The 24,957-nt window shown below is 37.3% G+C and overlaps 1 pseudogene; it reads right to left on the reverse strand.

Annotated features, from left to right (window-relative positions):
• Positions 1-284: 284 nt before the first annotated feature.
• On the reverse strand, positions 285-3,524 carry LOC139194035 (beta-glucosidase 12-like; annotated as a pseudogene).
• Positions 3,525-24,957: the final 21,433 nt, after the last annotated feature.

The raw sequence follows: 24,957 nt of genomic DNA on the forward strand, positions 1-24,957 counted from the left end.
TAAGATATCCAATCTTCTTACGATTATGATTGCATTATCTAATTTCAAAGATATCCTAATTTGACTTGAATTAGGGTTTTCTTACTTAGGAGACAAGTAACATCTTCAATGTGTAGTATGTCAGACTAAGGACTACGCTCATGGGTTACGAGTATTCCGGTCCCTCTTGCCACCCGAGATGCCACAGGTTATAAGCCCAGAAAATCATATTCCCACATCCTGTATGTTATAGGGACCATTTTTTATTTTGTCCATACACAAAGAAACATCCATATATAGTTGGCTATTTATTTCACGAAAAAGGAAGAACATTCATAAAGGAATACAATTATGAAAATAGGGAAATGATATGCTTGGCATATTTATTTCACGAACAACAATCGCAGCAAGATATCTTCACCCTTATCCAAGGAAATATTTGAACCAGCTTGCTGAGAGTTTTGGGTGCCTCTTAAGTCCATCATTGTAATCTATATAGACGAAACCAAATCGTAAGGTGTATCTAGAAGCCCATTCAAAATTGTCCAGCAATGATCATGTAAAGTATCCCTTCACATTTACACCATCACTGCACAAAAAAGGCGAATTTCAAATGTAAGTATGTCTAGTGTAGTGATAAGTAAAAGATATAAGTTAAGCCTTATTTAACTTTTAAAAAGTACTTACTTGATTGCTTTTCGAAGATAGTTGAGGTGGTGGTAGTGGTAATCAATTCTGTGGGTATCATTGAGGGATTGCGGACGTGATAATGTGGGATCATCGAACTCGTCAAGGCCTACAATATAATTAATTTTTTATTTGATGTTTTTAATTGACGAAGAGGCGAAGAATTATAGATTCATCATTTCATTCCTATCGATTCAACAGATTGCTAAATGTTTGAGAGTTCCCATCTAGTTTTATATGTAGATCACTTATAGATGTCAACTGCATTTTACACCATATACATGTGAAGCATTAATTATTTAGTTAATTAAGGTTTAAAAATAATTACCGTTCTCAGTAATGTAAATGAGCGGATTATTATATTTGTGCTTTGCGTAGAGTAAAATCTCTCGAATGCCTTTTGGATAAACAACTAGCCAGCTTGAAGCAGCCTGCAACCCCAATTTATGAAGGTAAGTTAACTAAATGAAAAACAATTACTCTTTGAATGCAAATAGTTTAGCTAATTGTTCGACGCGTACCGGAGGACCAATGGGGACTCCATTAAGCTCGGCTGCCACAACATTTAGGAATATGAGATTTTAAATATTTTGATGAACTTAAATTACTCAAATTAAATAATTGGTTTCTCATTTTGTACTCACTTGATTCAAAAACGCGAGCATCGGTCAGGAAGCTTGCATTTGCAGAAATATTATGAGGTTGATCGCTTGAATAGTGAGTAGTATAATAATTCATTCCAACAAAATCAAATGACCCTTTTATTAACTTGGATTCTTCTTGTGTAAATTTAGGTAATCTTTCTTTAACAAGAACTTGCATACTGTGCGGATATTGGCCGCTTGTCAATGGTTGCATAAACCTACATAATCATTGAAATTTCATCAATAAATTTTGTATTATTATCATATAAATGAACACTTAATTGGGTTGATATATAAGTTTGGAATTCATAAACTTGCCATCCAAACATAAAATCCAAAGATCGATTTGCAGCATTCCGATGACGCGTTGCGTTAGAAACCGGCACAAACCAATTTGTCGCTAATGTTATTCCTATCACGCCTTCTTGAGATGCCTGCACATCACCAACCAAACTTGATTAGTTACGGTATGAAAAAAGGTAAATTAACCCTATCTTATTAATTTAATATTACAACATTGAGTATTAATATGACCTGCTATTTAGTCTTGTACACTTTAACAGCATGTGCATGAGCGAGGAGGAAGTGGTGTGCTACTATATAGGGTTCGGTAGCCGAATCACCGCCAGTGCAGTTTAAGTTCTGCCAAGCAGAACATCGCTCGGGTGCTAATTCTCCTGATGCATAGCCAAACGTAATAAAAGTAAATGGCTCATTCAGTGTGATCCAATACTTTACCCGATCGCCAAATAACTTAAAGCAAAGTTCTGCGTAGTCTCGAAAATGATTGTTGCAACATGGAAAATTAAAAATCAGTTGCATGTTGATTTTGAAGGTTTACGCATTATAGCAATATACATTTGAATATCTAAACGATGAATCGTCAAGAAGATAAAGAATTATTATCAATTAGAGAATCAAAGTCTACTACTTACACAATTTGACGGTTTAAGAAACCACCATATTCTTCTTCTAAAGCTTGAGGAAGATCCCAATGAAAGATTGTCGCATATGGCGTTGCACCTGTGCATGATCAATAAAAGCAACACGCTCGATTATATAACATGTAACTCTTAATATGTATATATGTACATGTGTGTGTGTGTATTTGTAAGGTGGGATGATATATGAGATTAAGCAGTTGCATCACCTTTGTTTAGGAGTTCATTGATGAGATTGTTGTAGTATTCTACTCCTTCCTTGTTCACACCCCCACTTAGCTTTCCATCTAATTATATAATTAAAATTAAGAACATAAGCAAATACATTGGAAAGGGGAACAAAATAGGTTAAACTACAAATATAATTGGTTATATTACTCAGAGCAAACATCATGCATGGACACACTACTTCGTCCCAACTAATTAATGCGAATGCGGATGATCAACTTACTCGGTAACAATCTGGACCATGAGATAGAGAACCTATAAGCATCCAATCCCATATCCTTCATAATCTTTACATCTTCCTATATAGAATAACGCAATATGTATTATAAGAAAATGCCTCATCTTCAACCTCCTTAATTTTCTTAAGGGCGTAAATTCTTTAATTCTCCTTATACTAATAAATAATTCAGAAGGACTGGAGAACAAAGTTAATGAAATTTTTGAACCTTATAGCGGTGGTATTGATCATCAGCCACGTCCCCATTGCTTCCATCAATGATTTTTTCTGCAATTAACCATGTATAAAATTTTCATTATCTTCATAAACCTCATGTTTTAGGCCTCGTCCGCCATCAATGTCTAACCCTTGTAAAGGTTACGAATAAATCTGTATTAATCAAGGTTCAATTCAATCTGGCACCGGTGTAGGTACCTGGGTACTGGTGGGTGAAGTTATCCCATATGCTTGGTCCTTTACCACCTTCATCCCATGCACCTTCATACTGAAATTAATTTACACATATAAGAGTACAAAATAAGCATGTTAGTATTTTCCTGCATGTATGCTAATAGATCTGACATTAAATAAAAACCCTAACAACTCATTAAGTGCAGAAACACAAACTTGGTAAGATGCTGAAGCTGAACCAAATACAAAGCCTGATGGAAAACTGCTTCTGTTCAGGGAAGCACTGCTATAACGACTAGGTATAACAGCAGTAGTTTTACTATCTGCTGCTGCAAAGCCAGTTAGTTGTAGCACACCCAACAGCAGTAACTGTAACCTCATTGCCATTGCTAATTAGGGCTTTTGGTGAACTGGAATGGTTTTGGCCTTCCTCGCGTGGCGTTTATATAGAGAAAGTATGTATGAGGAAAACATGTAACCCTTAATATTTAATTAAGAACGTGGATCAATACAGATAATAAATAATTAGTAAAAGTATAGATTGTAAATAAGTACCAAAAGTCTTCGATATCAATTGGCTAGACACCTTCGCAACATTATAAATAATTAGACTATCACGAGAATATAGCCCTATATAATCTAATCATGATAAGGTCATGATTTGCATAGTTGCATTAAGTTGCCCTACATAATCTAATCGTGATAAGGTCATGACTTGCATTAAGTTGGGAACGTGCACATAGCATACGTGAAACTTAATATCTTGGAGATTTCAATGAACATATTATGGTGAGGTGAAAATTTTATTAGGGATGGGGTAAAAAAAGCAGGGGGTGAAAGTCTATTTCTTCACGTTTTCCTCCAAACCAATTGAAATGTGTAACAAGTTAAGAGGTATTGTACATATAAAAACGAATTAAGTACTTGTTTGTGGGAACTGGATATACTGGTTTGTTAATATTAACGTTGTTCCATATTTTGTAATTATTTTAGAGTTAGATATGTTTAATTCCTGCTTGGAATTTGACAATTTGTTAAGGAAGTTCAACTGGTCTAAGTAACATAATAAAAGACTACAAAAGTGTTCTAGAAGGCTGACCACTACACCAAAACTGTCAAAAAGTGGATTGAAATAGAGATGTATCCCTATGCTAGTTTGGAGGGTTCGCGCCTAATCCATTGCTATAGCAAAATTGTCAAAAAAAAAAAAAATAGTTATATTGTAGAAATTGTCAAAAAGTGGATTGAAATAGAGATGTATCCTTATGCTAGTTTGGAGGGTTCACGCCTAATGCATCGCTATAGCAAAATTGTCGAAAAAATTAGTTATATTGTAGTTATGATAGCAGGCAACGAGAACAAAAAGGTTCCACAGTTTTGGTTCTAGACTTCTAAGAGAGTAATTAGAATACGAGAGTGTAAAGGGTAAAGTTTTAGTTCTAGTTCTTTACTTTCTTGGGACAAAGGTTTTATATACACGAATTCACACATCCATCTTGAATAAAACTTTTTTTTATTTTTTTTTATTTTTAAGAAACGTCTGCGATACAAGAGAATTTTATTGGTAACGAAAGAAAGTTACATCTAGTTAAAAGGGACATAAACTTTACCTCTCATAATACAAGGAAAAAAAAAGAAGCTTTAATGAAAAGAACTTGGACCTAACTTTAATTTAACCAAATACTACCATAAACTATTATTTAACCTAATAAACCTAAAATTTAATCTTAATGACAAACTATTCATATACCAGCCCTCCAAACATAAAAGCTCGCGACCGAACTAAAAGCTCAACGCATTAATTTTTTTTTTCAAACTTGCCCCTAACGGAAAGCCTATTACCTTATTAAATATGAAGCTGATAAAATGGCGTCCACCATCCCCACTTCCATTTTCCACTGCCGTCCACCATCCCACTTTCATTATTCCAACCACCACACGTGCCAAACTAATAAATAAAACCAACTGTCTTTTGTTTCACTATGGGTATGTAGAAAACTTGATTTTTATAGTGAGCTTTAGATGATTTTTGTTTTTTTAATTCATAAAATATAGCTATTTTTGTAAGTTTTTCTAATTCATAGAATATTGCTATTTTTGTATGTAAAAAGATTTCATGGTCCTGCAATTTAATTGCAGTCAAATTGTTTATTTATTTTTCGTTGCTCAACACAGTTTTGATACATTTCTCTACAGTCCTTAGGTCATTTTTTTTTACAGACACTGCTCCTGACGGAAGAATCCCAAAAGGGCCATGAATACAAAAAAGGAAAAACGTATTTATCAAAGTATTATATGTTTTTCAAACCCACCCAAAAAAAAAGAGAAGAGGGGACTGAAAATTTCCTGAAGCTGAATTCAACCTGTTATACATAGCCAAATCAAAAGTAATCCATATATAGATTATACTATTAAATAGCAATATATAAGACTACCATTTTTTGGATAAAGACGTGCGATCAATCAAGATTCAAGATTGTGTTATTTTGTCAAAACTTTGTCTTTATTTTGTTCATTTTCAAAAATAGTCTGAGTTATTTTAGTTTAATTTCTGAAATAGTACAGGGTTATTTTGGTTCTGTTTCAGAAATAGTGTGGGTTATTTTGCTGTAGTTCCCGAAATAGCGTGGATTATTTTTGTTCAGTTTAAATTATTGTGTGGGTTATATTGTTGTAGTTATAAAAATAATGTGTATTTGTTCCCTTCAAGAAATAGTGTGGGTTATTTTGGTTCAGTTTTCAGAAATAGTGTGTAATTGTGCTATAGTTCCATAAATAGTATGAGTTATTTTGGTTTAGTTTTAGCTATAGTGTTGGTTATTTTGCTGTAGTTTTAGAAATAGTGTTTATTTTGTTCCCTTCCATAAATAGTGTGGGCTATTATGGCTCAATTTCAGAAATAGTATGCGACACACCCCGACCCGAAATGTCCACTAGGACTCTGAATCGAGCTGTGCTGGTTGACACCTGGAAGGTGACGAAGCCATAAAGTGTAGTAATGTGGAAGATGTGAATAAATTTAAACCTAAAAGTGCCTAAATACAGAGTGAGCTGTGAGCGGGAATGAACCCAATTCACACGTGATGACATAACATAAGTACAGTACAGTAAAATAGAGTGAGAATTATACCATCAATGGTAATCGTCTACACCAAGATTTGCCAATAATCCTCGTCGGTACGAAACTTTGCTACTAGAACCTGGGGGGCGAAAAACAGAAGGGTGAGTAGGCAAAAACAAAACTTTAGAAAACACAATTATCTTTTCTGAAAGTAATAACCCCTCACTGTAAAACTCATATAATTTCCGAGGAAATAATAACACGTAGGTACATAAGGATAATGCTTATAAGCAGTGAAAACAGAGGTATGCCAGGTCAAGATGTTCAACCATAAAATGTGTAAGCCAGGTGATACGAATCAATGTAAAACAGTATGCCAGCCGGAGTCGCCTAATGTGACATGTATAGTTGAATCTATAACTCATCAAGTATGCCTGGACATGAGTCTGAACCACCTATTGTGGTCTGTACGACAAGGCTAGGTGTAGATAAGTATGCTCAAGTGCTACGCTGACGTGAAGGTTGTGCGAATAATCACGGGTCACCTACGAGTCGAAACCACCTATTATGGTCTGTACGACAGGGTTGTGCACCAAACTTGGATCCAAGGTGAGCGTGCGGTGCAGGAGGTGAACATAACGAGAAAGACTGTGCCCTGGCCACGGGCGGAAGCACTAACACCGGGGTGCAAGATAATGAGTTCTAAATGCATCTACGTATAATCACAACGATACATTCCACTATCATCAATATATATCACTTGAAGCTTACCTGAACGTCCGCAGCGTCAAACAACAACATGCATATCTATTCTAAAGCATATTCTAAATTGTAATGCAATTGACATGGCATTTAAAATCGTAAATCCATTTAAAACAATTTCTGGGAAAATGTAGAGCATATATATGTATATAGAAAACCAAAAGCCCACTCACCTAGAGTTCGCGCTACAACTCCCTTGCATGAAAATCAAGGTGTCACGAACAATCGTCGTCTAGAATAATTATCAAATAACGTCTCAGAATTCTTATCAATAGAACACATAAATTACATAAAACACATCCCCAAGGACATTCGAAAATGATTCGAAACCCATTGACCAAAAGTCAACTGCCGGTTGACGGTAGGGTCCGCAACCCTACCAAACTCGATCCGGAAGATCCGTACCTCAAATTTTCAATCCATATCTTCCAAAGATCTACATTATGCTTCTAGAACATCATACTAAAGTTTCATTATGATCCAACGATTTTATCTTCGCTAATTGCAAATTCAAGTGGCGATCGACGTTTTATTTTACAAACTTACAAATCTAATTTGGGAAGATCCCTACGTCGGATTCCCAATCTGGAAGTTCCTAAGGTCCTCCAATATTACGAATAAAAAGCTATTAAAGTTTGGTGACGATCCATCGGTTGGATCGTCGATTCGTATATTGACCAAGTAACGGACCTTAGCGAAATTGTACCAAAACAATGGAATTTCATTAATCGGATATCACATATGGAATTGGGTATGAAGTTTAGCCTAGGAAGGTCAGGGGATGCCTCGACTCACGCGTCTCCGTATCCTATAGTCGACCGCCCCAACTCGCCAGAAAAATCAACTATTTGTAAAAATTCTCAAATTTCATAGAAATGAAGATCTCAATGAGTAAAGCAAGTCTTATACCTGCAACCAAGTCCAATTTGGCCGGGAAGAGCTTCAAATCGCCAAGAACTCGTCAGAATCCTGGAATTTGGGTGTCTTTCAATTCAATCAATCCGCAACACCACTGCCCCTAAAACTGTTTAGGCTTTGTTCCTGACCTCCAGAGAAGTGTTTTAGAAATGGGTGGATCGTCGCCTAGTACCCACGAAGCCGTGCGTCGGCCTTCATGAGATTGGAAGCAAAACTCTATATTTTTGGGCTGAAATGTGGATGGGAGGCCACATGAGTGATTTTCAGGTAATGGATGGTGGTGATCAATGAGAAAAATGGCAGAAATTCGTTGGATTTGGAATCGGGTCGAAACAGGGCTGTGCACGGGTTGAAAGGGAAGGGTTCATGATCCCGTGCCTCTCACTCCTCTCTCATTTCTTCCCTTTTCTTCCTTCCATTGGTCCACTCACCTCCTCATTCTTTGGTTCGTCCGCCTCCCATCAGACGGGGACTTCCTCCCTCGTACCACCTTCCTTCCATTTCTCCTCATTTTTTGATTGGTCATCTCTTTCTTTTAACTTAGCGGCCCTTCATTTCCTTCCCTTACTTCTGATTGGTTACCATTCCCACATGGTGGGAGTTCAAATAATTTATAATCTAAAATGTAAGTAACCAATTTCAAACGTCCGTAACTATACCGTTATAATCCGGACTAGCAAACGGTCTATGCCTATGCGTTCATACCATCGGGTACCATGCAAATACGCCAAAAGAATAAGTTATACGCTTCTCTAGACGATGGTCAACGGAAGTCAAAGTCCTTGCCTTTAGAGCATTTTCGTCAATTCACGTTTTTAAAATTAATAAAAACGTGAAATTAGGAACAGGTTGTCACAGTGTGAGTTAGTTTGCCGTGGTTTCAGAAATAGTGGGAGTTATTTTACGGGAACTTTAACGAAAAGTTCCCGGTACTGTTCACTTTAACGAAAAACCACAATTTTATACGAAAAAGTCAATCATAGTACTATTCACTTTACCCTTTATTTTGTCCTTATCGTTAAAACTCTAAGTTTTCAAACCCTTTTAATTAATTTTCCTTTATTTTAATTACGTTTCAGAAATAGTGTGAATTAGTTTGGTTACGTTTCAAAAATAGTGTGAATTATTTTAATTTTTTTGTTTATCTTGAAAAAGATATAAGTATTATAATGGAGTAGAATCATAAAGGCATCCTTCTCCTTCATGATAAATTCCAAACGTTAACGCGAACAAGGAAATTTAAGGATTTTGTTTAGTGTGGGTGAATACATATAAACGCGACAAAGTATAAAGGCCTTCCTGTTTGTAGCTTGATTCATTCCGTGTTTTAATATAGTCATGATGATGTTTTCCTCAAGTCATCCATCGATTCCATCCCTTTATATATGCTAGAGATGAAGAAGCTAATTAATGCTAACAAAAGTAAAGAATGTAAAGGAGAAAAAAAATAAGAGAAAAAAGAAAATAATATTGCAGTCTTATCAGATTAGAAATGTGATTGTGTAAATCCTAGTGTATCTAGGAGTATCTTGTATATTCCCTTTAGTAGTTTAATTCCTATTAGAAATGTAATCCCATTAGGATACAAATTCTACCCATCGTACTACTATCAATAAAGGTACAAGGGCATGATACAACATGCAACTTTGAATTACATTTGTCTTTTCTCTGTATTGCCGCCGGCCCCTCTCCCTCTCTGTCCTTTGTACAGTTCAGTAAAATAGGCCTACAACACGTTACCAGCATGCTCTTGCCAGAAGCTAAGGAAGTAAAAGATCATGGATGAGGCTTTCTTCTACAAATTCAAAGACTTTCAATTGATTTCTGCCAATCAGGTTCTTCTAAAATAAATTAAGATATTTGAAAAAACCTTGAAGCATGAAATAGGATTTCGAGTGCCACGTGTCGGGATGTAATTAGTTGTGCAAATTTTAGATAGGATCAAGTCTTTCTTGAGGTGGATGTTGAAATAACACCTACCCTTTACAAATTTCCCAACAACCGTGATGAGTAAAGTGTTTTTTCATGTCCTCCGTATACAATTCCTCCGCTTGGTGTACCTAGACAATATAATTACGAAAATTAAAGGAAATTTATTTATGAAATTAAATGTAATATAATTAAATATTTAAAATAACTTGTGAAAACACTTATTTCATAGTAGTTTCGGAGATTCGGGGGAGTGATGCCTCCATAGAACTCGTAGTACTTTTTGGACGTACGAGTCCAAACACCTCACTTGTTTAAGAACTACTCATGACACTATCTTCCGAGACCCATCTATAGGCCCTGCAAAGATTTTCATCTTGTTTTGGGGTCCAAGCCTTTCCTTTCATTGTAGATGTGGCCATTTGAAAATTATTCAAAAAATTAAATGAAAGATTATTGGAAGAGGTAAAATAGTATGGAATGGTGAAAAGGATGCGAGAAATGGTGTAGGAATGACTTAGGTATTTATAGGAAAAAAAAATTAGCATTGTTTTTTAAATTCGTCCAAAAAAAAAATTCAAATTCCAATGGTAATCTGACGTCAACTAACCGTTGGCTGTCAAGTGGGCTGGGCTGCAGGGCTGGCTGGCAGGCTGGAAATGACCAACCCGCTGGCCCGATTTTGGTTTTTTAGCCTAGTGGGGCCCAGAAACCCTTTGGCCTAGCCCTCAGTTAGAGACGGGTTTTGTGTCATTTAAAGCTATTTTTAACCCCATGACCCTTTGACTGGGTCGGTTGGAGATGGCCTAACCTCCTAAATTGTTGTTCTTTTTCTTCAAAATCTCATGTCAATCTATGTTTTGAATCATCAATACGTAAATGTCGCGATGGGTTCTAACATGCTTGATTTCATCAAGAATGTCCTTAATTCATGTGATCGTGGAATTTAGGTGTAAAACTATGTGTGTTGTATGCGAATCCAGATTTATGGTTTGAAAGGTTAATCAATACAAATGCATTACCTCACTGGCTATTTTAAAATTATTAAAAATTAAATGAAAGATTATTGGAGGAGGTAAGATAGTATGGAATGGTGAAAAGGATGTGAGAAATGGTGTAGGAATGACTTAGGTATTTATAGGAAAAAAAATAGCATTTTTTTTTAAATTCGTCAAAAAAAAAATTCAAATTCCAATGGTAATGTGACGTCAACTAGCCGTTGGCTGTCAAATAGGCTGGGCTGCAGGGCTAGCTGGCTGGAAATGGCCAACCCACTGGCTTGATTTTGGTTTTTAGCCCAATGGGGCCCAGAAACCCTTTGGCCTAGCCCTCAGTTAGAGACGGTTTTCGTGTCATTTAAAGCTATTTTTAACCCCATGGCCCTTTGACTGGGTCGGTTGGAGATGGCCTAACCTCCTAAATTGTTCTCCTTTTTCTTCAAAATCTCATGTTCATCTATGTTTTGAATCATCAATGCGTAAATGTCGTGATTCGTTACGAGTATTCCGGTCCCTCTTGCCAACCGAGATGCCACATGTTATAAGCCCAGAAAATCATATTCCCACGTCCTGTATGTTATAGGGACCATTTTTTATTTTGTGCATACACAAAGAAACATCCAAATATAGTTGGCATATTTATTTCACGAAAAAGGAAGAACATTCATAAAGGAATACAATTATGAAAATAGGGAAATGATATGCTTGGCATATTTATTTCACCAACAACAACCGTAGCAGGATATCTTCACCATTATCCGAGGAAATATTTGAACCAGCTTGCTGAGAGTTTTGGGTGCCTCTTAAGTCCATCATTGTAATCTATATAGACGAAACGAAATCGTAAGGTGTATCCAGAAGCCCATTCAAAATTGTCCAACAATGACCATGCAAAGTATCCCTTCACATTTACACCATCACTGCACAACAAAGGCAAATTTCAAATGTAAGTATGTCTAGTGTAGTGATAAGTAAAAGATATAAGTTAAACCTTATTTAACTTTTAAAAAGAACTTACTTGATTGCTTTTTAAAGATAGTCGAGGTGGTGGTAGTGGTAATCAATTTTGTGGGTATCATTGAGGGATTGCGGAAGTGACAATGTGGGATCATCGAACTCGTCAAGGCCAGCAATATAATTAATTTTTTATTTGATGTTTTTAATTGACGAAGAGGCGAAGAATTATAGATTCATCATTTCATTCCTATCGATTCAACAGATTGCTAAATGTTTGAGAGTTCCCATCTAGTCTTATATGTAGATCACTTATAGATGTCAACTGCAATTTACACCATATACATGTGAAGCATTAATTATTTAGTTAATTAAGGTTTAAAAATAATTACCGTTCTCAGTAATGTAAATGAGCGGATTATTATATTTGTGCTTTGCGTAGAGTAAAATCTCTCGAATGCCTTTTGGATAAACAACTAGCCAGCTTGAAGCAGTCTGCAACCCCAATTTATGAATTGAAAATTCATTAGAAGTTTAATAGAGGTGTGAGTATTAAACCCTAAATTAATTACTAATTTTTATATTAAAAAAATTATATAATAAACATGTAAATTCATTATCACATTATTGCTAGGGACTTGAATCAAAATTTAAGAACTAATAAGGCCTTAGTTAATGAACAGTAAGAACTAGGGACTGTATACTAATTTTTCCGTTTAAGAAACCACCATATTCTTCTTCTAAAGCTTGAGGAAGATCCCAATGAAAGATTGTCGCATATGGCGTTACACCTGTGCATGATCAATAAAAGCAACACGCTCGATTATATAACATGTAACTCTTAATATGTATATATGTACATGTGTGTGTGCGTGGTCCTTTACCACCTTCATCCCATGCACCTTCATACTGAAATTAATTTACACATATAAGGGTACAAAATGAGCATGTTAGTATTTTCCTGCATGTATGTTAATAGGTCTGACATTAAATAAAAACCCTAACAACTTATTAAGTGCAGAAACACAAACTTGGTAAGATGCTGAAGCTGAACCAAATACAAAGCCTGATGGAAAACTGCTTCTGTTCAGGGAAGCACTGCTATAACGACTAGGTATAACAGCAGTAGTTTTACTATCTCCCGCTGCAAAGCCAGTTAGTAGTAGCACACCCAACAGCAGTGACTGTAACCTCATTGCCATTGCTAATTAGAGCTTTTGGTGAACGGGAATGGTTGTGGCCTTCCTCGCATGGCGTTTATATAGAGAAAGTATGTACGAGGAAAACATGTAACCCTTAATATTTAATTAAGAACGTGGATCAATACAGATAATAAATAATTAGTAAAAGTATAGATTGTAAATAAGTACCAAAAGTCTTCGATATCAATTGGCTAGACACCTTCGCAACATTATAAATAATTTAGAATATCACGAGAATATAGCCCTATATAATCTAATCGTGATAAGGTCATGACTTGCATAGTTGCATTAAGTTGCCCTACATAATCTAATCGTGATAAGGTCATGACTTACATTAAGTTGGGAACGTGCACATAGCGTACGTGAAACTTAATATCTTGGAGATTTCAATGAACAGATTATGGTGAGGCGAAAATTTTATTAGGGATGGGGTAAAAAAAGCAGGGGGTGAAAGTCTATTTCTTCACGTTTTTCCTCCAAACCTATTGAAATGTGTAACAAGTTAAGAGGTATTGTACATACAAAAACGAATTAAGTACTTGTTTGTGGGAACTGGATATACTGGTTTGTTAATATTAATGTTGTTCCATATTTTGTAATTATTTTAGAGTTAGATATGTTTAATTCCAGCTTGGAATTTGACAATTTGTTAAGGAAATTCAGCTGGTCTCAGTAACATAATAAAAGACTACAAAAGTGTTCTAGAAGGCTGACCACTACACCAAAACTGTCAAAAAGTGGATTGAAATAGAGATGTATCCCTATGCTAGTTTGGAGGGTTCGCGCCTAATCCATTGCTACAGAAAAATTGTCAAAAAAAAAGTAGTTATATTGTAGAAATTGTCAAAAAGTGGATTGAAATAGAGATGTATCCTTATGCTAGTTTGGAGGGTTCACGCCTAATGCATCGCTACAGCAAAATTGTCGAAAAAATTAGTTATATTGTAGTTTTGATAGCAGGCAACGGGAACAAAAAGGTTCCATAGTTCTGGTTCTAGACTTCTAATAGAGTAATTAGAATACGAGAGTGTAAAGGGTAAAGTTTTAGTTCTAGTTCTGTACTTTCTTGGGACAAAGGTTTTATATACACAAATTCACACATCCATCTTGAATAAAACTTTTTTTTATTTTTTTTTATTTTTAAGAAACGTCTGCGATACAAGAGAATTTTATTGGTAACGAAAGAAAGTTACATCTAGTTAAAAGGGACATAAACTTTACCTCTCAAAATACAAGGAAAAAAAAGAAGCTTTAATGAAAAGAACTTGGACCTAACTTTAATTTAACCAAATACTACCATAAACTATTATTTAACCTAATAAACTTAAAATTTAATCTTAATGACAAACTATTCATATACCAGCCCTCCAAACTTGCCCCTAACGGAAAGCCTATTACCTTATTAAATATGAAGGTGATGAAATGGCATCCACCATCCCCACTTCCATTTTCCACCGCCGTCCACCATCCCACTTTCATTATTCCAACTACCACACGTGCCAAACTAATAAACAAAACCAACTGTCCTTTGTTTCACTATGGGTATGTAGAAAACTTGATTTTTAAAGTGAGCTTTAGATGATTTTTTTTTAATTCATAAAATATAGCTATTTTTGTATGTTTTTCTAATTCATAGAATATTGCTATTTTTGTATGTAAAAAGATTTCATGGTGCTGCAATTTAATTTCAGTCAAATTGTTTATTTATTTTTCGTTGCTCAACACAGTTTTGATACATTTCTCAACAGTCCTTAATTTTCGTTGCTCAACACAGTTTTGATACATTTCTCAACAATCCTTAGAGATTTGTAATTTGCACTGTAACATGCGCAATACTCTCTTCGGAATCATACGCGCATGTGTGTGTATAAATGAAGACAACAAATTTCCTTTTCCTTTTTTTTTTTTAATACAAGAAGCAAATGTAATTTGTCTTACATCAGAAGTGACCAAAACAGAAGCAAACCATAATAAACAAGAAGCATATGGTATCGGGTACAAGCTGCAAAGATCATAAGTATCAGGTAAATACAAACTAACAAGAAGCATATGGTATCGGGTACAAGCTGCAAAGATCATAAGTATCAGGTAAATACAAACTAACATATATTAAGATCCACATAACAGAATACTAAGTGATCAAAACACTAAGCATCGGGAGGTACAAACCAAAGTATGACCAAACAAACTGATCGAATCATCACCAAATCGGAAAATTCATTCATACCAGATGTGGAATAATTATTAAGTACACTCGTAAACATTTATTTTTAAAAAAAAAACAAAAACAAAAAATTATGATAATTCTTGTTTCCACAAAGATGTTCAACGCTAATATACTATTGTCATTGACGGTATGTAATTAAAACTCCAAGGACTTCTTTTTGGTTACAAAAGGCTCTAACTAATTCATTCCCCTCTTTATCGGGGTAAACTTAAAATTTAATCTTAAAGACAAACTATTTATATACCAGCCCTCCAAACATAAAAGCTCGCGACCAAACTAAAAGCTTAACACAATAATTTTTTTTTTCAAACTTGCCCCTAACGGAAAGCCTATTACCTTATTAAGTATGAAGGTGATGAAATGGCATCCACCATCCCCACTTCCATTTTCCACTGCCGTCCACCATCCCTCTTTCATTATTCCAACTACCACACGTGCCAAATTAATAAACAAAACCAACTGTCCTTCGTTTCATTATGGGTATGTAGAAAACTTGATTTTTAAAGTGAGCTTTAGAAGATTTTTGTTTTTTTAATTCATAAAATATAGCTATTTTTGTATGTTTTTCTAATTCATAGAATATGGCTATTTTTGTATCTAAAAAGATTTGATGGTCTTGCAATTTAATTGCAGTCAAATTGTTTATTTATTTTTTGCTGCTCAACACAGTTTTGATACGTTTCTCAACAGTCCTTATGTCAATTTTTTCTTTCCAAACACTGCTCCTGACGGAAGAATCCCAAAAGGCCCATGAATACAAAAAGGGAAAAACGTATTTATCAAAGTATTATATGTTTTTCAAACCCACAAAAAAAAAACACCATAAATTTACATGAGAGAGAGGAGAGAGAATAGAGAAGAGGGGACTGAAAATTTCATGAAGTTGAATTCAACCTGTTATACATAGCCAAATCAAAAGTAATCCATATATAGATTATACTATTAAATAGCAATATATAAGACTACCATTTTTTGGAGAAAGACGTGCGATCAATCAAGATTCAAGATTGTGTTATTTTGTCAAAACTTTGTCTTTATTTTGTTCATTTTCAAAAATAATCTGAGTTATTTTAGTTTAATTTCTGAAATAGTATAGGGTTATTTTGGTTCAGTTTCAGAAATAGTGTGGGTTATTTTGCTGTAGTTCCCGAAATAGCGTGGATTATTTTTGTTCAGTTTAAAATATTGTGTGGGTTATATTGTTGTAGTTATAAAAATAGTGTATTTTGTTCCCTTCAAGAAATTGTGTGGGTTATTTTGGTTCAGTTTTCAGAAATAGTGTGTAATTTTGCTATAATTCCAAAAATAGTATGAGTTATTTTGGTTTAGTTTTAGCTATAGTGTTGGTTATTTTGCTTTAGTTTTAGAAATAGTGTTTATTTTGTTCCTTTCCAAAAATAGTGTGGGCTATTATGGCTCAGTTATAGAAATAGTATGCGACACACCCCGACCCGAAATGTTTACTAGGACTCTGAATCGAGCTGTGCTGGCCGACACCTGGAAGGTGACGAAGCCATAAAGTGTAGTGATGTGGAAGATGTGAATAAATTTAAACCTAAAAGTGCCTAAATACAGAGTGAGCTGTGAGCAGGAATGAACCCAATTTACACGTGATGACATAGCATAAGTACAGTACAGTAAAATAGAGTGAGAATTATACCATTGATGGTAATCGTCTACACCAAGATTTTCCAATAATCCTCGTCGGTACGAAACTTTGCAACTAGAACCTGGGGGGCGAAAAACAGAAGGGTGAGTGGGCAAAAACAAAACTTTAGAAAACACAATTCTCTTTTCTGAAAGTAATAACCCCTCACTGTAAAACTCGTATAATTTCCCAGAAAATAATAACACATAGGTACATAAGGATAATGCTTAGAAACAGTGAAAACAGAGGTATGCCAGGTCAAGATGTTCAACCATAAAATGTGTAAGCCAGGTGATACGAATCAATGTAAAATAGTATGCCAGCCGGAGTCACCTAATGTGACATGTACGGCTGAATCTATAGCTTGTCAAGTATGCCTGCACACGAGTCCGAACCACCTATTGTGGTCTGTACGACAAGGCTAGGTGTAGATAAGTACGCTCAAGTGCTACGATCACGTGAAGGCTGTGCGAATAATCGCGGGTCACTTACGAGTCGAAACCACCTATTATGGTTTGTACAACAGGGTTGTGCACCAAACTTGGATCCAAGGTGAGCGTGCGATGCAAGAGGTGAACATAACGTGAAAGACTGTGCCCTGGCCACGGGCGGAAGCACTAACACCGGGGTGCAGGATAATGAGCTCTAAATGCATCTACGTATAATCACAAAAATACATTTCACTATCATCAATATATATCACTTAAAGCTTACCTGAGCGTCCGCAACGTCAAACAACAACATGAATACATATATTTGAATGCATATTCTAAAATGTAAAGCAATTGACATGGCATTTAAAATTGTAAATCCATTTAAAACATTTCTGGGAAATTGTAGAGCATATATATGTATATAGAAAACCAAAAGCCCACTCACCTGGAGTTCGCGCTACAACTCCCTTGCACGAATATCAAGGTGTCACGAACGATCGTCATCTAGAACAATTATCAAATAACGTCTCAGAATTCTTATCGATAGAACACGTAACTTACATAAAACACATCCCCAAGGACATTCTAAAATGATTCGAACCCCATTGACAAAAAGTCAACTGTCGGTCAATGGTTGACGGTATGGTCCTTAACCCTACGTAACTCGATCCGGAAGATCTGTACTTCGGATTTTTGATCCGTAACTTCCAAAGATCTACATTATGCTTCTAGAACATCCTACTAAAGTTTCATTATGATCCAACGGTTGGATCTTCGCCAATTGCAAATTCAAGTGGCGGTCAACGTTTTAATTTACAAACTTACAAATCTAATTTGGGGAGATCCGTACGTCGGATTCCCAATCTGTAAGTTACTAAGGTCCTCAAATATTACTAATAATAAGCTATTAAAGTTTGGTGACGATCCAACTGTTGGATCGTCAATTCTTATAAGGACCAAGTAACGGACCTTAGCGAAATTGTACCAAAACAATGGAATTTCATTAATCGGACATCACATATGTTATTGGGTATGAAGTTTAGCCTAGGAAGGTAGGGGGATGCCTCGACCCACGCGCCTCCGTATCCGATCGTCGACCGCCCCAACTTGCCGGAAACATCAACTATTTCTAAAAATTCTCAATCTTCATATAAATGAAGATCTCAGTGAGTAAAGCAGGTCTTATACCTGCGGCCAAGTCTAATTTGGCCGGGAAAAGCTTCAAATCGCCAAGAACTCGTCGGAACCCTAGAATTTTGGTGGCCTTATTCGATCAATCCGCAACACCACGTCCCCTAAAACTGTTTGGGCTTTGTTCCTGACCTCCAAAGAAGTGTTTTAGAAATAGGTGGATCGTCGCCTAGTACCCACGAAGCCGTGCGTCAGCCTTCACGAAATTGGAACTATTTATACCATATTTAGGGCCTCGTATTTAGACCTCGTATAAATACTCAGAGGAATTAAATGTAATTATGTAATAAAGGAAGGGGCAAATATGTAATTAGGGGAGGAGCCCTTATTCTATAAAAGGGCCTCCTCACCCTCACAAACCCTAAGTATCTCCTATCTAGAGCAAAGCTCTCACACTCTCTCCCTCACAAATACTCTCAGATAAATACAATCAGTGTGGACGTAGCCCAAACCTTGGGGTGAACCACGATACATCTTGTGTTATTTACTTTTCTTGCAGATTCACGGTCGGATTTACGTTGTTCCAAGACATCTAGTTTTGTGCATCAACAGGAACCAAAACTCTCTTTTTTTGGGCTGAAATGGTGGATGGGAGGCAACATGAGTGATTTTCAGGTGATGGATGGTGGTGATCAATGAGAAAAGTGGGAGAAATTCGCCAGATTTGGAACCGGGTCGAAACTGGGTTGTGCACGGGTTGAAAGGGAAGGGTTCATGAACCCGTGCCTTTCACTCTTCTCTCCTTTCTTCCCTTCTCTTCCTACCATTGGTCCACTCACCTCCTCCATTATGTACCATATATTGGGCCTCAACTGGTCCTCATGAAAAATACTTGGGGAACTTAGCCCATCACGTATGTAATGAGGAACGAACCTTTATTTTATAAAAGGGACTCCCTTACCGTCATTGGAGAGCATCAACTCTAGCACATTATTTATGTATTGAGGAACGAGCTCTTATTCTATAAAAGGGACTCCCTCACCGTCATTAGAGAGCATCAACTCTAGCACATTATGCATGTATTGAGGAACGAGCCCTTATTTTATAAAAGGAACTCCCTCACCATCATTAGAGAGCATCAACTCTAGCCTATCATTCATGTATTGAGGAGCAAGCCCTTATTCTTTAAAAAGGACTCCCTCACCTTCAAACGCCGCAAGCGGAGCCAACCAAGGCAACATAAGTCACGAGCCGAGCAGCCTTGCAGCGTGTGCTACTTCTAGTTGAGCGTTATTTCAGATTGAGCACTGCCTCATATCAAGCATCAGTTCAAGACAACATCTAGTTACTTCGACCCACACATGGACTGAATTTCAAGTCTCCAGCCAAAAGACTCTCTTGACTGAAGACTTGGGGGACTACTGTTTATATCATATTTAGGGCCTCGTATTTAGACCTCGTATAAATACTCAGGGGACTTAAATGTAATTATGTAATAAAGGAAGTGGCAAATATGTAATTAGGGGATGAGCCCTTATTCTATAAAAGGGCTTCTTCACCCTCACAAACCCTAAGTCTCTCCTATCTAGAGCAAAGCTCTCACACTCTCTCCCTCACAAATACTCTCAGATAAATACAATCAGTGTGGACGTAGCCCAAACCTTGGGGTGAACCACGATACATCTTGTGTTATTTACTTTTCTTGCAGATTCACGGTCGGATTTACGTTGTTCCAAGACATCCGATTTTGTGCATCAACATTTGGCACCATTTGTGAGAATCGACACGAAAAGTTATGTTCGTTCTCTTGTCATTGGTCACATTAGCTATCCACCAAGGACTGGGAGCGCCGCTAAAAACAGTGCCAGGACAACCAGATCACCACCACCAATACCGGCCAGCTTCAACCAGTTTAGAGACGAGGTCGTTTTCAATGCTTAGAGGAAAATTAGAAAGAGTATCGGCCAAATCGTACTCTTATTTTTCAGAGGAAGCTTCATATAATTGGACAAATCCCATGCTTGCTTGGCAAAGAACTGCATCTCATTTCCAGCCAGAAAAAAAAATTGGATAATGATCTGAATGGGGAAAGCAAAACCAGTTACAAAATCTGCACTACTCTTTGCTACTACAAGATCACAGGAAGAAACTGAATGGTATTGCTAATGTGGGGTGCTGCGCTACCGTCGCCACCGCCATCGAGGGCGCTCTCTCTCTCCTCCTTTCAGTCGTCCCACCGGCGTTTAATCTCCCTCAATGAAGCATACCGCCATGATTTGATCCCTAACTCTGCCGGCATTAATCAGACCCCCACAGCTAGAATGGCGTGGTTCAGTGGGAAAGTGTCTTTAGGGAACTTTCCCAATCTCACCGGGGCCGTGAAAAAGCTCCAGGAGAGCATTAAGAACATCGAGAAAAATTTTGATAGCGCCCTTGGGTTCGAAGACAGAGAGAAAGCCGAATCCGGCAATAAAGCTTTAGGATTATGGCCTTCATCTACGGAGTGGATTATGTCCTTTCTAGAGCAACAAGATAAGGAAAGTAATGTTGAATCATCAGAGAAAGCCGGGTCTTCTGAGCTTCCACCTAAGGTTGACAAATCACCTGGGGGAAACTAAATCTCTACAGCTCACATCTACAGTTGAGGAGAAAGAAGGGGCCAAAGCTGAAACTTTGAAACAGTAGTATTGCGGGGACGACGATGCCGCCTACACTGAGGGAAACGACATCGCAGCCGTTGGCGAAGGCGATGAGGATGTCGAGTTCGTAGCAGTCGGCGCTCCACACCCATTGCGGCGAAATGCACAACCCAAATCAAAGACGGTTCTGGTTCTGCTCCGCCGCTGCCGGGTTCCCTTCTTTCCTTCCCAAAAAGGTCAAAGATATCAAAGACTTGTTTGTCCAAGAACTTTTTGAGAGAAACCCTCTGCCTGTTTTTGGGGAAGGAGAATATGGGGTGGTGGATATTTTCTATGCTGCTGCAAAGGGCAAGAATGATGAGTTTTTCAGGCTGCTTTTTTGACTTTGTGGTTTCGACGAGGTTCATCTCTCTCTCTGAACCCCAGAGTGCTTACTGCTAGAATGCTTACTGCCACTAAGAAAAACTGTGGGAATTCCATTGCCAGCAATTGCAGTGGAGAAGTCGGAACACCCTCAGTGCCACCGCCATGCCACATTCTCCAGCTGTTTCGTAGCTCCTGAGAATAATTGAGAAACTGCCTTTTTGGAAAGTGCCAACCGGAAAAGCAACGAAGAAGATAAGTTTTCTTCAAATTCATATCCTGTTACTGGAACCCACATCATCACATTATCACATGCATCTTGTGATATTTTATTCCTATCTTTAATAATTCCAACCTAAAACTACATTGTATATAAATAAAGGGGGGACAGGGTATCGTGGTTCTGGTACAAAGTAAGAGATCTTAAAGTTTGCTACAACAAGAAAAACTCGTGCTTTCTCAAAGCAGGGATACTGCCCTGCAGAATGCCCATCCTCTTCACCGACAAACAAAAAAGTTTATACTTTGGGTCTCTGCTCACAGTTTCACTACTAGAGCAATGATAGACGAACAGAATAATAAAAGCAGAAAGCATGGCTACCCACTACTCAATCAATCTCGGAGATAATTGCAGAAAGCGAAGAAAAGAAGAAAAGCAAAAGATCTTCCTATTATTATGATTCATTCTGTCTGCCAGATGAAGAGACAGAGAGAGTGCAACAGAAAAACACAAGCAAAAGCAAGGAATAAACACCCACCCCACCAGAGTGATGTGGTTTACTTTCCTTATTCTTGAATGATGTAATTTATCTTTCTTATCTCTCGGAGACATCAGTATAAACCCCATCAAAGGGTAGTAAAAAAAAAAACGGCAAAGCCCAAAAAAAAAAAGCGCTGGAATGTTGTGTAGAGGGCGAAGGCCTATAAGCCCAAAATAGCTCCAACGAGGCGATCAAAAGTAAGCCCAATACTCCACGATTATTCGGCAACCTGCCGCTATTACCACCAACCAGGTGACCAAAAATACGCCCAGTAGTCCAAAAATTATTCGGCAACTTGCCGCTATTACCACCAACCAGGTGATGAAATGTACAACCCGTACATTAATATCATTTGGCAACTAGCCATTCATGCCACCAACCAGGTGATGAAATGTACAACCCGTACTCTCCTTCATGCCACCAACCAGGTGATCAAAAGTACGCCTAGTACTTCAAAACATACATGAGCATTACTCATGTCATTCACACATAAACGTTCATGAGCATCACTTATGACAATCATACATAAACATTCATGACCATCATTCATGTCAACATTCTTGAGCATCACTCATGTTAACATTTATGAGTATCACTCATAACAACATCCATGAGCATCACTCATGTCAATCAACATAAACATTCATGAGCATCACTCAAGTCAAACAGCTTCAAAAGCTTCATTTACAGAGCTCTAACTTCAAAAGCTTCATTTACAGAGCTCTAGCTTTAAAGCTTCACTTGCAAAGCTTCACCTACAAAGCTTCAGTGCAGGGTATACAAATACAGCATCCGAACAACTGCCACTTCGACCCATACATGGATTAAATTTGAAGTCTCCAGCCAACAGACTCTATTGATTGAAGACTTAAGGGGCTACATTATGTACCATATAGTGGGCCTCAACTGGGCCTCATGAAAAATACTTGGGGGTCTTAGCCCATCACTTATGTATTGAGGAGGGAGCCTTTATTTTATAAAAGAGACTCCCTCACAATCATTAGAGAGCATCAACTCTAGCACATTATTCATGTATTGAGGAGTGAGCCCTTATTTTATAAAAGGGACTCCCTCACCACCATTAGAGAGTATCGCCGCCTACTGAGCAACCGCCTCGCCGCGAGCATCAACTCTAGCCCATCATTTATGTATTGAGGAACGAGCCCTTATTCTATAAAAAGGACTCCCTCACCGTCATTAGAGAGCATCAACTCTAGCCTATTATTAATGTATTGAGGAACGAGCCCTTATTTTATAAAAGAGACTCCCTCACCATCATTAGAGAGCATCAACTCTAGCCTATCATTCATGTATTGAGGAGCGAGCCCTTATTCTATAAAAGGGACTCCCTCACCTTCAAACGCCGTAAGCCGAGCCAACCAAGGCAACATAAGCCACGAGTCGAGCAGCCTCACAGCGTGTGCTACTTCTAGTTGAGCGTCATTTCAGATTGAGCACTGCCTCATATCGAGCATCAGTTCAAGACAGCATCTAGTTACTTCGACCCACACATAGATTGAATTTCAAGTCTCCAGCCAAAAAACTCTCTTGACTGAAGACTTTGGGGACTACTGTTTATACCATATTTAGGGCCTCGTATTTAGACCTCGTATAAATACTCAGGGGACTTAAATGTAATTATGTAATAAAGGAAGGGGCAAATATGTAATTAGGGGATGAGCCCTTATTCTATAAAAGGGTCTCTTCACCCTCACAAACCCTAAGTCTCTCCTATCTAGAGCAAAGCTCTCACACTCTCTCCCTCATAAATACTCTCAGATAAATACGATCAGTGTGGACGTAGCCCAAACCTTGGGGTGAACCACGATACATCTTGTGTTATTTACTTTTCTTGCAGATTCATGGTTGGATTTACGTTGTTCCAAGACATCCGGTTTTGTGAATCAACAGGAACCAAAACTCTCTATTTTTGGGCTGAAATGGTGCATGGGAGGCCACATGAGTGATTTGCAGGGGATGGATGTTGGTGATCAACAAGAAAAATGGCAGAAATTCACCGGATTTGGAACCGGGTCGAAACTGGGTTGTGCACGGGTTGAAAGGGAAGGGTTCATGATCCCGTGCCTCTCACTCCTCTCTCATTTCTTCTCTTCTCTTCCTCCCATTGGTCCACTCACCTCCTCCTTCTCTGGTTCGTCCGCCTCCCATCAGATGGGGACTTCCTCCCCCGTACCACCTTCCTTCCATTTCTCCTCATTTTTTTATTGGTCATCTCTTTCTTTTAACTTAGCAGTCCCTTATTTCCTTCCTTTACTTCTGATTGGTTACCATTCCCACATGGTGGGAGTTCAAATAATTTATAATCTAAATTGTAAGTAACCAATTTCAAACGTCCGTAACTATACCGTTATAATCCGAACTAGCAAACGGTCTTCGCCTATGCGTTCATACCATCGAGTACTATGCAAATACGCCAAAAGAATAAGTCATACGCTTCTCTAGACGATGGTCAACGGAAGTCAAAGTCCTTGCCTTTAGAGCATTTTCGTCAATTCACGCTTTTAAAATTAATAAAAACGTAAAATTAGAAACGGGTTGTCACAGTATGAGTTAGTTTGCCGTGGTTTCAGAAATAGTGGGAGTTATTTTAAGGGAACTTTAACGAAAAGTTCCCGGTACTATTCACTTTAACAAAAAACCACATTTTTACACTAAAAAGTCAGTCATGGTACTATTCACTTTACGCTTTATTTTGTCCTTATCGTTAAAACTCTAAGTTTTCAAACACTTTTCATTAATTTTCCTTTATTTTAATTATGTTTCAGAAATAGTGTGAATTAGTTTAGTTATGTTTCAAAAATA

Source organism: Malus domestica, chromosome 03 (genome assembly GCF_042453785.1).
Source record: "Malus domestica chromosome 03, GDT2T_hap1".
NCBI classification, from domain to species: Eukaryota; Viridiplantae; Streptophyta; class Magnoliopsida; order Rosales; family Rosaceae; genus Malus; species Malus domestica.